The 17420-nt window shown below is 39.5% G+C and overlaps 1 non-coding gene across 1 annotated transcript; it reads left to right on the top strand.

The window, feature by feature from the left end:
• The first annotated feature begins 16543 nt into the window (after nucleotides 1-16543).
• Nucleotides 16544-16651, top strand: LOC130972031 (small nucleolar RNA R71). The gene has a single exon (XR_009083234.1). It is a non-coding gene; the product is annotated as a small nucleolar RNA R71 (small nucleolar RNA).
• Nucleotides 16652-17420: the final 769 nt, after the last annotated feature.

Here is a 17420-nt window from a genome sequence, read left to right as displayed (position 1 = left end):
GGTCGTTCTCCCTAGGAATTGTAATGAAGTGTTTTGTTATTGGTTTGAGTTATTTTTAGGGTTTTGATAAGAAGCATGAAAGATAAATGGCAAGAAAGTAAACTAAGGCCTAAAAAGGTCTTGGCAAGGGTTGGTAGTCAAGGATCTCTATCCTAATCACTAACCACAATATGAGAATTGGCAAGGATTAATCCCATTAAATCATCCTCTAACTAGTAGTAAAGGAAAGTTAAATGAGCTATATCAATCCTAGTCCATAAGTCCTAACTCTCCACCAATTCAATTAGTGAGAACTAGAGTCAATGGCTCCCAATCATCAATCACTTGGACATTAGTAACTCAAGAGTTCCTAAGTTACCTTTCCAAGCCAAGAGTATAAAATTCTACTCTAAAATCCAACCAAGCATTTCATCAAACACTTGGAAGGCATAAAAGGAAAGCATAGTAAATTGCAAGAAAAGTAAATCTACACTACTCAATTACAAGGAATTAACAACAACAAATCAAAAGAAACACATTTATTAAGAAGTACCTTTTATTGAATTGAAAGAATGTAGAAGGAGCAATTCTAGATCTACAACAAAATCTAAGAACAACATAAAGGAAATTACAACAAAAGAATAGAAGAAGATGAATGTAGCAACAAGGAAATGAAGAGTAGAAGTAGAAGAAAGCAAAGATTAAAATCTAGATCTAAGAACTAAACCTAATCCTAATCCTAATTCTAGAGAGAAGTGAGAGCTTCTCTCTCTAGAAAACTACTTCTAAACTAATCCTAATGTGTGTGTAATGAAATAATGAGTGGAAAAATCCCCTTTTCTCTTCAATCCTTGGCTTTAAATAGCATCTTTGGCGCCAAAGTTGGTTGGGATTGGGCCCCACAACCCTTCAGAATTCGTTGGCCACGTTTTCATTAAAAAATCATAAACCAACACCGACGCGTACGCGCACAGCACGCGTACGCGTCCATGGAGTGATTCGCAGGTGCGCGCAAGCGCCAGATGCGCGCGCGCGTCCATGAGCGATTTCAACTTCTTTGACTTTTCATGATTTCTCCACTTTGCATGCTTTCCCTCTTCACTCCTTTGATCCATTCCTAGCCCTTTTCAATCTGAAATTACTAACAAACACATCAAGGCATCTAGTGGAATCAAAGGGAGATTAAAACCATCAAATTAAGGGTCTAAAAACATGTTTTCACATCTAAGCACAAATAAGGAGACAATCATAAAACCATGTTATTTCATTGAATAAATGTGGGTAAAAGGTGATAAAATCTCTAAAAATCAATACAAGACAAACCGTCAAAACGGGGTTTGTCAACCTCCCCACACTTAAACCAAGCATGTCCTCATGCGTAAACCAAGAATGAAGTAAGGGTATCGCATTTATTCAATGGAGCTAACTAAATGCAATCTACTTACATGCAACTATCTAAATGAATGCAATTACTTGGTCAAAATAAATCAATTCTCAAGAAGCATATATGCACAAGGGCTAAGGACTAGCAAGTCTAATCCACAATTGAATTGAGTTATTAAATATTTTTACAAACTTGCATGAGAAGAGATGATTGTAGGTGGAAACATGTAATTGAGCATCAAACCCTCACCGGTAGTGTTTGCACTCTATTCGCTCAAGTGTTTAGGGTTGATTCACTCGATTCTCCTCTATTTCATGCTTTCTAAGATTTGTTTTTCTTCTAACAATCGACATATATTTCATGCATGCATACAAGTATCATGAGGTCTTTTCTTTGGTTGTAATGGGGCTAGGGTCAAGGTAGGATGCATATTTGGTCAAGTGAGCTTGAAATTTGAATCTTTGATAAGTTTAAGCTTCCCACCTAGCCTATGACATCCTATACAATTAAGTTCTAATCTAACTACCCATTCCTCACTTTTTCACATACTCATGCATTTTCTTTTTCATTTCACAACACTTATGCCTTGATCTTTATTGAGCTTCACGTTGCTTTGGGGCATTTTGTCCCCTTTTTATTTCTTTCTTTTTCTTCTTTTTCTTTCTTTTTCTATATTTTTTTTCTTTTCCATATTGTTTTCTTTTCTTTTCCTTTTTCTCATTTTCCCCTTTTTTTTTCTTTTCTATATACAAGAACATCAATGCATAAGGTTTTACATTTGATCAATATATGAGTATGTACCCAATTCTCAATATTTTCAACAAAATACAAAATACACCCTTTTATTCACCCAATGTCCCAAGATTCCCACACTTGAATGATACTCACACACACTTGCCTAAGTTAATCAAAGATCCAAATAAGGACATTTATTGTTTTTCGCTTTAAGGCTTGTAATGTGCTAAAATTAAGAACAAATAGGTTAATGGTAGGCTCAAATTGGCTAACAAAGGAATATAAAAGGGTTGGCTATTTGGATAAGTGAGCTAATGAAATGATGGCCTCAATCATATAAATGCATGTATACACAAAATAATGGACATAAAGAATCAAACAAATCAAAGATTACAATCATAAAAAGAGAATAATGCGCACAAGAAGGAAAATAAGTGGTTATAATATGTAACCACGCCATTAGGCTCAAATCTCACTTGCTTGTGTTCTTAGCTCAAAAACATGATCCACAATATATATATATATATATATATATATATATATATATATATATTTCAGGCAAGTTCTATGAAAAGTTTTTACTCAAATCAATTAAGGTGCCCTATAGATAGAAATCTTGAAAAATTCATTATTTTGACTAAGCTTATTGTGTATACATATGCAAAAATAAGAAAATGCAAGTAAAAATCCTAAAATCCTAGAATGAAATGCAAAAGGTGTTGGGACTAGAAATTTGTCACCCAAAATCGCCGATTGGTCGGACGACCTCGCCACACTTAAAAGTTTGCACCGTCCTCGGTGCATGCAGAGGAGAGCAAGGTGGACGGGTTGCTACAATTGATGAGCTCCTTCAAAAGGTTGTGCAGATGACTTATTTGTTGCCCCATTTAAAGGTATTCATTTCTCCCTTCTTGGTGGCCAACCTAAAAGGAAAGAAAAAGAAAGAAAGTTAAGCCTATAACAAAGATATCAAAGCAAATAGAATATAGGCGGGGGCTAATGCCAAATAAGAGTAAGGTTCTCACTACATGTTAGCTACGCATGTAGGTGAGAAAACAATATAAGCTAATGGCATATTAACTAATACTTGATGCAAGAGTAAGGGTAAAGCATGAAGAGCATGATGGCACATCAAGTTCACATAAGAAGAAGTGGGTCATGCAAGACAATATGAGGTCATATCAATGCACAAAGACATAAGAGTCATACAAGATGAAGCATTGATTTAAAAGGTTCATCACCCAACAATATCAAACAAGTCAAGAAGCACCAAAATAATGCAAGAATTTCTCAACAATTGAGTGTAAGAATCCAACACCATTATTGAAATGACACATAGAAAAAAAACCGAAAACATGCTATAGAAACTAAATGAAAATGGGAAGAGTAGAAGTATGCGAATGTGATAAGCAAAAGAAAATGGAAGATGAGAAAAAAAACTCTTTTTTTTTTTTTACCGACGCGTGCGCGTCATGCACGCCTACGCGTCGATGTGCATATTGGTCGAAGGACGCGTACGCGCCAGGTGCGTGCACGCGTGCATCGAGTCAGGCCGGAGGCATAATGTTGGCCCAAGTCTGGCACAACTCTCGGGTAAAAGTACCGAGAGTGCAGATTGTGCAATCGACGCGCGCGCGCACAGTGCGCGTGCGCGTGCATTACCAATTTAAGATCATGTGCGCGTACGCGCCAGGTGCGCGCACGCGTGCATAGACTTGTGCCTTAGGCCCAATGTTTGCACAGTGCAGGCCTAACTCTCGGGTTTTTGGCTGGGGTAGAATTTTTGCATCCACGTGTACGCGTACAGTGCGCGTCCGCGTGGGTGGTCGAAAAAAAAGCTCAAGTGCGCGTACGCGTTAGGTGCGCGCACGCGTAGATGGTGTTCTGTTTTTCAAAAATATTTTTCTAAGTTCTTGCACCAATACAAGCCTTTCAATCCTCCAAACAGCTACCAAAACACCCTAAAACCTTATTCATCATACTATATTATACTACTAACAAAAGATAAAAATGAAAATGAGAATCTACCTACAATGGCAACTCAATTCACTTATTAACAAACTAAAAGAGTATGGAAAGAGTTTACCATGGTGGGGTGTCTCCCACCAAGAACTTTTATTTATTGTCCTTAAGTTGGACTTATGGGGAGCTCCTCATCAAGGTGGCTTGTGCTTGTATTCATCTTGGAACTCCCACCAATGCTTGGTTCTCCATTGTGCCCCAAGATTCCTCATGGATTGAGCCAAGTGTTGATGGAGTTCTTCACAAGCTTGGGGCTCCCAAAGTTGATCCTCTTCTTGTGATCCGGGATCCCACACTTTGTTTTCACACCCGTCTTGAGGTTGATCATCATTATTAGTCCATCCGGGTGGTAAGCAAGAGGAATTCTCTATAAAGTGCCCAACAATCCTTCTAGACCCATCTATTTGAGCACTACTCCATCCTTTATATCTCATGTTTGATGCATCAACCATAATGAGCCTTGATTTGCAACGCCCACCACAAAACCTTTTTCGCTTACGCTTCATCCCACAAATTTCCCTAAGTTGGCCATCCGTTTCAAGCAAACCATATTCAAGTGGGATAATAAAGCTAATAGAAATGAATTTCACCCACTCAAAAGAAGGTATAGATGGCAACCTAGGCAAAGATGCTTCCAAAGATCTTGACAAAGCATAGCCAACCCTTGTTCTTCCATTTCTAGGGACTTCCACCTCTTCACAAGATCTCTTAATCTCAATCCTTTGTTTAACAATTTTATCTAAACCTTTTCCTTTACTCAAATCATAATAGGGAGGGTGAAAAAAATTTACCTCCTCAACGCTTTCAAATCCAACCGGAGAAGGTTCTTCATGCTCAAAGGATTCTTCACCACTAAGACTTGATGCTTGTTCTTTATTGCCATGGGAACTCAATTCTTGCTCTATCCCGTCCAAGTCTTCATATGGGATATGCCTTGGAAGGTGTGCACTTTCCTCCCTAGCATCACTTCCAATCATCTTGGAGGGGTTTTCTTCAATTCTATGTTCCCATGGAGGCTCCGCATCTCCTAAGTCTTCCACCACTTCTTCCTTGTCTTCAACAATTAAAGCTTCCTCCAATTGTTCCAATACAAAGCAACTTCCCTCATTTCCCACCGGAGTTTCCAATCTCTCCTCCATGCTATGTTCTTCGTTTGATTCTCCACACGTAGCCATGGGAGTTTCTTGAGTGTTCAAGCATTGGGAGGCTAATTGATTTGTTACCGCATCCAAGGCGGCCATGAAATTTTGCACATCCCTTTGCATCTCTTCTTGCCCTTGAACAAGAACACCAAGGGTTTCATCCATTAGAGATTGGGGTGGTTGGAAGGATTCATCATTTTGGGGGAAGGGTTCATAGTAGGAAGGTGGTTCTTCTTGGTAGAGTTGTGGTGGTTCAATGTTTTCCATTCTTTCCACTTGTTGCACAACACACTCCATGGTTGCTTGAAATTGATCCAATGCTTCCTTGAGGTGATCCCTTGACTCTTGTTCCTCTTGGATAATATGATTAGGATCATGTGGCTCTTGGATCAATGGATATGAGTATTCTTCCATGGGAGGTTGGGGTGGAAAGTAGTATTCATCTTGTGGCTGAAGATTTTCGTATATTGGAGGTGGTTCATCTTGGTAATAATGTGGAGGAGGTGGCTCTTGAAAATATTGATGTTGGAATGGTGGTGGCTCTATATGTGGTTCATATGGTTTATATGGTTGTTGGTAGGATGGATATGGGTTAGGGTCATATGAAGGTGGTTGGTGAAAAGAGGCTTGTGAGTATGGTTGAGAGTTATGTTGAGGATATGGTTCATAGGCATATGGTGGTGGTTCTTGAAAGTCACATGGAGATTCACCATAGCCATTGGATTGATATGCATCATAGAATGGCTCTTCTTCATAGTGTATTGGTGGAGGTTGTTGCCATGAAGATTGATCATATGCATATGGCTCCTCCCACCTTTGGTTATCCCATTCTTGATGCATGTTGTCATTGAAATTCTCATCACCTACAACATAATTGTAACTACACTCATAGCCAAAGTGAGAATTCATGATAGCAAGAGAGAGCAAAAACAAAAAAAATAGTAACAAATAAAGAGAACAAACTAAAAACTAACAAAGAAGCAAAAAGCAAACATATTTACAATATTCACATATATACAATAACCAATAACACAACACCATTGCAATTCCCCGGCAACGGCGCCATTTTGACGATTGGATTTTTGACGGTTTAGAATTTCACTAATGAAATCTCGTTGTAAAGTATAGTTTCTAAACCAATCACTAATCCTTTCATACAAAAAGTTGTTTGTCACTAAAACAAACCCCTAAATTTATAAACCGAAGTATTCAAACCTCGGGTCGTTCTCCCTAGGAATTGTAATGAAGTGTTTTGTTATTGGTTTGAGTTATTTTTGGGGTTTTGATAAGAAGCATGAAAGATAAATGGCAAGAAAGTAAACTAAGGCCTAAAAAGGTCTTGGCAAGGGTTGGTAGTCAAGGATCTCTATCCTAATCACTAACCACAATATGAGAATTGGCAAGGATTAATCCCATTAAATCATCCTCTAACTAGTAGTAAAGGAAAGTTAAATGAGCTATATCAATCCTAGTCCATAAGTCCTAACTCTCCACCAATTCAATTAGTGAGAACTAGAGTCAATGGCTCCCAATCATCAATCACTTGGACATTAGTAACTCAAGAGTTCCTAAGTTACCTTTCCAAGCCAAGAGTATAAAATTCTACTCTAAAATCCAACCAAGCATTTCATCAAACACTTGGAAGGCATAAAAGGAAAGCATAGTAAATTGCAAGAAAAGTAAATCTACACTACTCAATTACAAGGAATTAACAACAACAAATCAAAAGAAACACATTTATTAAGAAGTACCTTTTATTGAATTGAAAGAATGTAGAAGGAGCAATTCTAGATCTACAACAAAATCTAAGAACAACATAAAGGAAATTACAACAAAAGAATAGAAGAAGATGAATGTAGCAACAAGGAAATGAAGAGTAGAAGTAGAAGAAAGCAAAGATTAAAATCTAGATCTAAGAACTAAACCTAATCCTAATCCTAATTCTAGAGAGAAGTGAGAGCTTCTCTCTCTAGAAAACTACTTCTAAACTAATCCTAATGTGTGTGTAATGAAATAATGAGTGGAAAAATCCCCTTTTCTCTTCAATCCTTGGCTTTAAATAGCATCTTTGGCGCCAAAGTTGGTTGGGATTGGGCCCCACAACCCTTCAGAATTCGTTGGCCACGTTTTCATTAAAAAATCATAAACCAACACCGACGCGTACGCGCACAGCACGCGTACGCGTCCATGGAGTGATTCGCAGGTGCGCGCAAGCGCCAAATGCGCGCGCGCGTCCATGGGCGATTTCAACTTCTTTGACTTTTCATGATTTCTCCACTTTGCATGCTTTCCCTCTTCACTCCTTTGATCCATTCCTAGCCCTTTTCAATCTGAAATTACTAACAAACACATCAAGGCATCTAGTGGAATCAAAGGGAGATTAAAACCATCAAATTAAGGGTCTAAAAACATGTTTTCACATCTAAGCACAAATAAGGAGACAATCATAAAACCATGTTATTTCATTGAATAAATGTGGGTAAAAGGTGATAAAATCTCTAAAAATCAATACAAGACAAACCGTCAAAACGGGGTTTGTCACCGACACCACTACTGGCGACCACCATCGCTTACCCTCTCTCTCTTCCTTCTTCTCTTTCTTCCCTATTTCTCCATTTCTTCATTCCTGCGTGCGACACCCCTGTTCATGGAGTCACCCTCTGTCCGCGTCTTCAAGCACCGACAAGCAACCACCAGCAGCGGCAACCTTCTGTGCCACCGCGACATCACATCCACCCCACTGCCTCTCCATTCTTCTTCCTCCTTTCATCAATGTAGGTTCCCTTCCCCTGTTCCCTGTCTTTCTTTTTTTTATTTTCAATACTTTTTAATTCTATTTTTAGAAATTTTGGTTAGACTTAGGTTTGTTAAAACTTGTGTTTCTGGACTAAAATTGTTGTTGCCTGTATCTTTCTGAATTTACTGGGTTGAATACTACTTAGATTGAACTGAAATTTACTATTTTGAACTCTACACACCACATGTTCGGAGAAATGCCTGAATGAAATTTTTGATTTAATTTCTATGTCTGATCAACATAGGCTTTACATTATGGAACACTTAGTTTAATTAAAGTGTCAAGATAATTATTATTTTGACATTAACTAATATGCTACACAATCTCTTACGAAAGCTTATTTTGCCACACAACACACTACACTACAACTACCACTTTCGGCAGAACAGAAAAGTATATAATATAAAAGCCTCTTGCTAGCTACTACTTTCAGGTTGATTTCTCTCCCTTTAAGTCTTCAAGTTTAATTAGCTGATGGTGTCTTGCTTGAGTTGTAAGAATTAAAGTTTAATTTGCCAAATTTTCTTTGATATGCACGTTAGCAATATTTTAATGACTTAAAGGGAAAGGGAACCGACAAACAGTGCTACTGCTGCTTTATAAAAACGAAAAGTGATACTACTAATGCTAACTTCACAACTTCCTCGTGACTGGATTAGCATTACTCAACATCACAGCATTACTATTTATTTGTTAAATAGTAGTGAGTGTGGTAGCTAATAGGATAGCTAGCAATAATGAAGTAATGACAAAAAGAGGTTTCACTACTTATTTTCACTACTAATAGGATAGCTAATAGGATAGCTAGCAATATACTTATGTGATTTTTGATTCTCTCTTTTCTTTTTTTTTCTAAACAAAAATAGTATTCATATTGTTATAATAATAAAAATAAATATTTCAGTGCATGCCCATTGCTATTGTCATTGCCATATTTTAAAAAAAAAGTAGTACTTGTCTTAGTCTCAGGCCTTCCTTTTTCTATTCTTTGCACTTCATTTGCTTTACCCTTCCTTTCTTTTCCAATTGCTTCCCCTTTATTTTATTTCTGACATACTTTCTATTGTGTGCCCATATAGGCCAACACCATACATTCACAAGGTAAGAGAGATTATTTGACAGGGGACCTTGACACAATTTCACTTATATTACCTCTTCTCACATTAGATTTACCCTATCCACCTCTTCATATCCATCTCTAGATTTAATTTTATTTGAATCAAGATAACATACTTTAAGACACATTAAAATGGCAATACCTTATATATTTTTATGGTATTATTGAAACTAACTATGCCCTGTTTCAAATGGCAATACCTTATAGTTTATATAGTATTTAAGACACATTAAAATTAAAATGAGCTATTATACCTTATCAGATTTTGGAATTAGTTTCCTTAGAATTGTAAGCTGTGCATTGATCCGGTCACTGCGCTGCTTCTCGGCCTGGCTGTGGCTCTTGGAAGCACTAGCAGCTCTATCTCCGACCACCATTTCGACCGGTGCCAGCCATGAATGAAAACTATTATTGTTATCATTATGATCATGACATTGTGGTTAGAATTGTTATCATTTATTGAAGATATGCATGGTACGATTAATAACTAGAGTTCAGGATATGATTGGTAACTGGTAAGAACTAAGAAAAGGTGTAGGCCTATCTTATTAAAATTTTGTTTAAAGGAATGGATTTAAAAGGAGTGGGGATAGCATGGAGTAGGTTAAACTCATTTTTCTTTGCATTGGATGGCCAAATTACAGAGTGTATTCACTCTTGCTAATATAACATTGTAAAATACAGTAAAATAAATTTGTATTTGTTTAGAGGCTAAATTTTATTTGTAATTTTTTTTAAAATAGAAATGCTTTGACATTATTGATATGAAAGAGGATGATATCTATTAAGTTTGGAGATCTAGGGCTGCCAAGCACTTGCGAGGTATGCTCCATGCCATTCGCAAAAAAAGTGCCCGTCCATATTGGATCCCACCGGAAGTTTTTGGTGAATTGATGAGACGTTGGGACACTGATGCCTATAGACAATTACAGGTGAGAAATACAGCTACTAGGAAATCAACTCGAGGTACTTCCCTTCACACTGCAGGAGGCACCACCTTTCCAAAAGCGAGATTACGCTTGATAAGTTGCTTATAGAACCCTTGGTGCACGAAATTGTGATCAACACTTTTCAAAACATAAACAATCCCTAGTAATGGCTCCAAAGACTTGGTGCTCAATACCATGGCATAAACACAACTTCGCACAACTAACCAGCAAGTGCACTGGGTCGTCCAAGTAATAAACCTTACGCGAGTAAGGGTCGATCCCACGGAGATTGGTGGTATGAAGCAAGCTATGGTCATCTTGTAAATCTCAGTCAGGCAGACTCAAATGGGTGTAGAGATAAACGAATAAAGCATAAAGATAAAGATAGAGATACTTATGTATGTCATTGGTGTAAGAGCTTCAGACAAGTGTATGAAGATGCCTTCCCTTCCGTCTCTCTGCTTTCCTACTGCCTTCATCCAATCCTTCTTACTCCTTTCCATGGCAAGCTCGTGTAGGGTTTCACTGTTGTCAGCAGCTACCTCCCATCCTCTCAGTGAAAATACGTCCCTGATGCTCTGTCACAGCATAGGCTAATCATCTGTCGGTTCTCGTTCAGGCCGGAATAATATCCATTGATACTTTTGCGTCTGTCACTAACGCCCTAGCCTGCTAGGAGTTTGAAGCACGTCACAGTCATTCAATCATTGAATCCTACTCAGAATACCACAGACAAGGTTAGACCTTCCGGATTCTCTTGAATGCCGCCATCAGTTCTCGCCTATACCACGAAGACTCTGATCTCACGGAATGGCTGGCTCGTTTGTCAGGCGAGCACTCGGTTGTCAGGCGATCAACCATGCATCGTGCAATCAGAAATCCAAGAGATATTCACTAAGCCTCAGATGCTTGTAGAACAAGAGTGGTTGTCAGTCACTTTGTTCATGGGTGAGAATGATGATGGGCGTCAATCATCACCTTCGTCAAGTTGAAGAACAAGTGATATCTTGGACAAAGAACAAGCGGAATTGAATAGAAGAACAATAGTAATTGCATTAATACTCGAGGTACAGCAGAGCTCCACACCTTAATCTATGGTGTGTAGAAACTCCACCGTTGAAAATACATAAGAACAAGGTCTAGGCATGGCCGTGAGGCCAGCCTCCCAATGAGGGTTCAATCATCAAAACATGATCAAAAAGGTTCAAATACAATAGTAAAAGGTCCTACTTATAGAAAACTAGTAGCCTAAGGTGTACAAAGATGAGTAAATGACATAAAAATCTACTTCCGGGCCCACTTGGTGTGTGCTTGGGCTGAGCAATGAAGCATTTTCGTGTAGAGACTCTCCTTGGAGTTAAACGCCAGCTTTAGTGCCAGTTTGGGCGTTTAACTCCCAATTAGGTGCCAGTTCCGGCGTTTAACGCTGGAATTTCTGTAGGTGACTTTGAACGCCGGTTTGGGCCATCAAATCTTGGGCAAAGTATGGACTATCATATATTGCTGGAAAGCCCAGGATGTCTACTTTCCAACGCCGTTGAGAGCGCGCCAATTGGGCTTCTGTAGCTCCAGAAAATCCACTTCGAATGCAGGGAGGTCAGAATCCAACAGCATCTGCAGTCCTTTTGAGTCTCTGAATCAGATTTTTGCTCAGGTCCCTCAATTTCAGCCAGAAAATACCTGAAATCACAGAAAAATACACAAACTCATAGTAAAGTCCAGAAAAGTGAATTTTAACTAAAAACTAATAAAAATATACTAAAAACTAACTAGATCATACTAAAAACATACTAAAAACAATGCCAAAAAGCGTACAAATTATCCGCTCATCACAACACCAAACTTAAATTGTTGCTTGTCCCCAAGCAACTGAAAATCAAATAAGATAAAAAGAAGAGAATATGCAATGAACTCCAAAAACATCTATGAAGATCAGTATTAATTAGATGAGCGGGGCTTTTAGCTTTTTGCCTCTGAATAGTTTTGGCATCTCACTTTATCCTTTGGAATTCAGAATGATTGGCTTCTTTAGGAACTCAGAATCCAGATAGTGTTATTGATTCTCCTAGTTAAGTATGATGATTCTTGAACACAGCTACTTTATGAGTCTTGGCTGTGGCCCAAAGCACTCTGTCTTCCAGTATTACCACCGGATACATACATGCCACAGACACATAATTGGGTGAACCTTTTTCGGATTGTGACTCAGCTTTGCTAAAGTCCCCAATTAGAGGTGTCCAGGGTTCTTAAGCACACTCTTATTTGCCTTGGATCACAACTCTTACTCTTATTCTTTTCTTTTTCTTTCTTTTTCGATTTTTTTTTCGCTTGCTTTCTTTCTTTCTTTTTTTTTTGTATTCACTGCTTTTTCTTGCTTCAAGAATCATTTTTATGATTTTTCAGATCCTCAGTAACATGTCTCCTTTTTCATCATTCTTTCAAGAGCCAACATTCATGAACCACAAATTCAAAAGACATATGCACTGTTCAAGCATACATTCAGAGAACAAAAGTGTTGCCACCACATCAAAATAATTAAACTGTTATAAAATTTAAAATTCATGCAATTCTTTTCCTTTTTCAATTAAGAATGATTTATTTAAGAAAGGTGATGGATTCATAGGACATTCATAACTTTAAGGCATAGACACTAAGACACTAATGATCATAAGACACAAACATGGATAAACATAAACACTAAAATTCGAAAAACAGAAGAATAAAGAACAAGAAAATCAAGGAACGGGTCCACCTTAGTGATGGCGGCTCTTCCTTCCTCTTGAAGGTCCTATGGAGTGCTTGAGCTCCTCAATGTCTCTTCCTTGTCTTTGTTGCTCCTCTCTCATGATTCTTTGATCTTCTCTAATTTTATGGAGGAGAATGGAGTGTTCTTGATGCTCCACCCTTAGTTGTCCCATGTTGGAACTCAACTCTCCTAGGGAGGTGTTTACTTGCTCCCAATAGTCTTGTGGAGGAAAGTGCATCCCTTGAGGCATCTCAGGGATCTCTTGATGAGAGGGGTCTCTTGTGTGCTCCATCCTTTTCTTGGTGATGGGCTTGTCCTCACCAATGGGGGTATCTCCTTCTATGTCAACTCCAACTGAATAACAGAGGTGACAAATGAGATGGGGAAAGGCTAGCCTTGCTAAGGTGGAAGACTTGTCCGCCACTTTATAGAGTTCTTGGGCTATAACCTCATGAACTTCCACTTCTTCTCCAATCATGATGCTATGAATCATGATAGCCCGGTCTAGAGTAACTTCGGACCGGTTGCTAGTGGGAATGATTGAGCGTTGAATGAACTCTAACCATCCTCTAGCCACGGGCTTGAGGTCATGCCTTCTTAATTGGACCGGCTTGCCTCTTGAATCTCTCTTCCATTGTGCGCCCTCTTCACATATAACTGTGAGGACTTGGTCCAACCTTTGATCAAAGTTGACCCTTCTTGTGTAAGGGTGTTCATCTCCTTGCATCATAGGCAAGTTGAACGCTACCCTCACACTTTCCGGACTAAAATCCAAGTATTTCCCCCGAACTATAGTAAGATAATTCTTTGGATCCGGGTTCACACTTTGATCATGGTTCTTGGTGATCCATGCATTGGCATAGAACTCTTGAACCATCAAGATTCCGACTTGTTGAATGGGGTTGGTAAGTACTTCCCAACCTCTTCTTCGGATCTCATGGCGGATCTCCGGATATTCACCCTTTTTGAGTGAAAAGGGGACCTCGGGGATCACCTTCTTCAAGGCCACAACTTCATAGAAGTGGTCTTGATGCACCCTTGAGATGAATCTATCCATCTCCCATGACTCGGAGGTGGAAGCTTTTGCCTTCCCTTTCCTCTTTTTAGAGGTTTCTCCGGCCTTGGATGCCATAATGGTTATGGAAAAACGAAAAAGCAACGCTTTTACCACACCAAACTTAAAATGTTTGCTCGTCCTCGAGCAAAAGAAGAAAGAAGAGAGTAGAAGAAGAAGAAATGAGGGAGAGGGAGATGGTGGTGTATTCGGCCAAAGAAGGGGAGAAGTGGTGTTTAGGTTGTGTGAAAATGAAGAAGTGAAGAAGGGTATTTATAGGAGAGAGGGGAGAAGGAGTTCGGCCATGTATGGGTGGGTTTGGGAGGGAAAGTGGTTTGAATTTGAAGGGTGAGGTTGGTGGGGATTTATGAAGGATGGATGTGAGTGGTGAAGAGAAAGATGGGAGTTGATAGGTGAGGGGTTTTTGGGGAAGAGGTATTGAGGTGATTGGTGAATGGGGGAAGAAGAGAGAGAGTGGTGGTGGGGTCCTGTGGGGTCCACAGATCCTGTGGTGTCAAGGAAAAGTCATCCCTGCACCAAATGGCATCAAAATTCACGTTTTGAGCCATTTCTGGCGTTAAACGCCGGGCTGGTGCCCATTCCTGGCGTTTAACGCCAGGTTCTAGCCCTTTTCTGGCGTTTAACGCCAGTCTGGTGCCCCTTTCTGGCGTTAAACGCCCAGAATGGTGCCAGACTGGGCGTTAAACGCCCAACTGCTAGGCTTACTGGCGTTTAAACGCCAGCAGCTTCTTCCTCCAGGGTGTGCTATTTTTCTTCCTGTTTTTCATTCTGTTTTTGCTTTTTTCATTGTTTTTGTGACTTCTTATGATCATCAACCTACAAAAAAGATAAAATAACAAAAGAAAATATATAAAATATAATCATTGGGTTGCCTCCCAACAAGCGCTTCTTTAATGTCAGTAGCTTGACAGAGGGCTCTCAATGAGCCTTACAAATGATCAGAGCAATGTGGGAACCTCCCAACACCAAACTTAGAGTTTGAATGTGGGGGTTCAACACCAAACTTAGAGTTTGGTTGTGGCCTCCCAACACCAAACTTAGAGTTTGACTTTGGGGGCTCTATTTGTCTCTGATTTGAGGGAAGCTCTTCAAGCTTCATCTCCATGGTGACAGAGGGATATCCTTGAGCCTTAAACACAAAGGATTCTTCATTCACTTGAATGATTAGTTCACCTCTATCAACATCAATCACAGCCTTTGCTGTGGCTAGGAAGGGTCTGCCAAGGATGATGGATTCATCCATGCACTTCCCAGTCTCTAGGACTATGAAATCAGTAGGGATGTAATGGTCTTTAATCTTAACCAAAACATTCTCCACAAGTCCATAAGCTTGTTTTCTTGAGTTGTCTGCCATCTCTAGTGAGATTCTTGCAGCTTGTACCTCAAAGATCCCTAGCTTCTCCATTACAGAGAGAGGCATGAGGTTCACACTTGACCCTAAGTCACACAGGGCCTTCTTGAAGGTCATGGTGCCTATGGTACAAGGTATTGAAAACTTCCCAGGATCTTGTCTCTTTTGAGGTAATTTCTGCCTAGACAAGTCATCCAGTTCTTTGGTGAGCAAGGGAGATTCATCTTCCCAAGTCTCATTTCCAAATAACTTGTCATTTAGCTTCATGATTGCTCCAAGATATTTAGCAACTTGTTCTTCAGTGACATACTCATCCTCTTCAGAGGAAGAATACTCATCAGAGCTCATGAAAGGCAGGAGTAAGTCCAATGGAATCTCTATGGTCTCATTTTGAGCCTCAGATTCCCATGGTTCCTTATTGGGGAACTCAGAGGAGATTGGTGCACGCCCATTGAGGCCTTCCTCAGTGGCGTCCACCTCCTCTCTTTCCTCTCCAAATTCGGCTATGTTTATGGCTTTGCACTCTCCTTTTGGATTTTCTTCTGTATTACTTGGGAGAGTACTAGGAGGGAGTTCAGTAACTTTCTTGCTCAGCTGACCCACTTGTCCTTCCAAATTTCTGATGGAGGACCTTGTTTCATTCATGAAACTTTGAGTGGTTTTGATTAGATCAGAGACCATTGTTGCTAAGTCAGAGGTATTCTGCTTAGAACTCTCTGTCTGTTGCTGAGAAGATGATGGAAAAGGTTTGTTGTTGCTAAACCTGTTTCTTCCACCATTATTGTTATTGAAACCTTGTTGAGGTCTCTCTTGATTCTTCCATGAGAAATTTGGGTGATTTCTCCATGAAGAATTATAGGTGTTTCCATAGGGTTCTCCTAGGTAATTCACCTCTTCCATTGAAGGGTTCTCAGGATCATAAGCTTCTTCCTCAGATGAAGCATCCTTAGTACTGTTTGGTGCATTTTGCATTCCAGACAGACTTTGAGAAATCAAATTGACTTGTTGAGTCAATATTTTATTCTGAGCCAGTATGGCATTCAGAGTGTCAACCTCAAGAACTCCTTTCTTCTGACTAGTCCCATTGTTCACAGGATTCCTTTCAGAAGTGTACATGAATTGGTTATTTGCAACCATTTCAATCAGCTCTTGAGCCTCTGTAGGCGTCTTCTTCAGATGAAGAGATCCTCCAGCCGAGCTATCCAAAGACATCTTGGATAGTTCAGAGAGACCATCATAGAAGATACCTATGATGCTCCATTCAGAAAGCATGTCTGAGGGACATCTTCTGATTAATTGTTTGTATCTTTCCCAAGCTTCATAGAGGGATTCTCCATCCTTCTGTCTGAAGGTTTGGACTTCCACTCTAAGCTTACTCCATCTTTGTGGTGGAAAGAACTTTGCCAAGAAGGCATTGACTAGCTTTTCCCAAGAGTCCAGGCTTTCTTTAGGTTGAGAGTCCAACCATATTCTAGCTCTGTCTCTTACAGCAAAAGGGAATAGCATCAGTCTATAGACCTCAGGGTCTACCCCATTAGTCTTGACTGTGTCACAGATTTGCAAGAATTCAGCTAAGAACTGATGAGGATCTTCCATTGGAAGTCCATGGAACTTACAATTCTGTTGCATTAGAGAAACTAATTGAGGCTTAAGCTCAAAGTTGTTTGCTCCAATGGCAGGGATAGAGATGCTTCTCCCATAGAAGTCGGGAGTAGGTGCAGTAAAGTCACCCAGCACCTTCCTTGCATTGTTGGCATTGTTGTTGTTTTCGGCTGCCATGTCTTCTTCCTCTTTGAAGAATTCGGTCAGGTCCTCTAAAGAGAGTTGTGCTTTGGCTTCTCTTAGCTTTCTCTTCAAGGTCCTTTCAGGTTCAGGGTCAGCTTCAACAAGAATGCCTTTGTCTCTGCTCCTGCTCATATGAAAGAGAAGAGAACAAGAAAATGTGGAATCCTCTATGTCACAGTACAGAGATTCCTTGAGGTGTCAGAGGAAAAGAGAAATAGAAAGAAGAAGGAGAAGAATTCGAACTTGATTAGATAGAGTTCGAATTGTGCATTAAGAAGGAGTAGTACTCCAAAAATAGAAGGATGTGAGAAGGAGGGAAGAGGATTTTCGAAAATTAATTAAAAAGATGTCAAAAACA

Source organism: Arachis stenosperma, chromosome 3 (assembly GCF_014773155.1).
Source record: "Arachis stenosperma cultivar V10309 chromosome 3, arast.V10309.gnm1.PFL2, whole genome shotgun sequence".
Classification (NCBI taxonomy): domain Eukaryota; kingdom Viridiplantae; phylum Streptophyta; class Magnoliopsida; order Fabales; family Fabaceae; genus Arachis; species Arachis stenosperma.
This window is presented reverse-complemented; position numbering and strand designations above follow the sequence as displayed.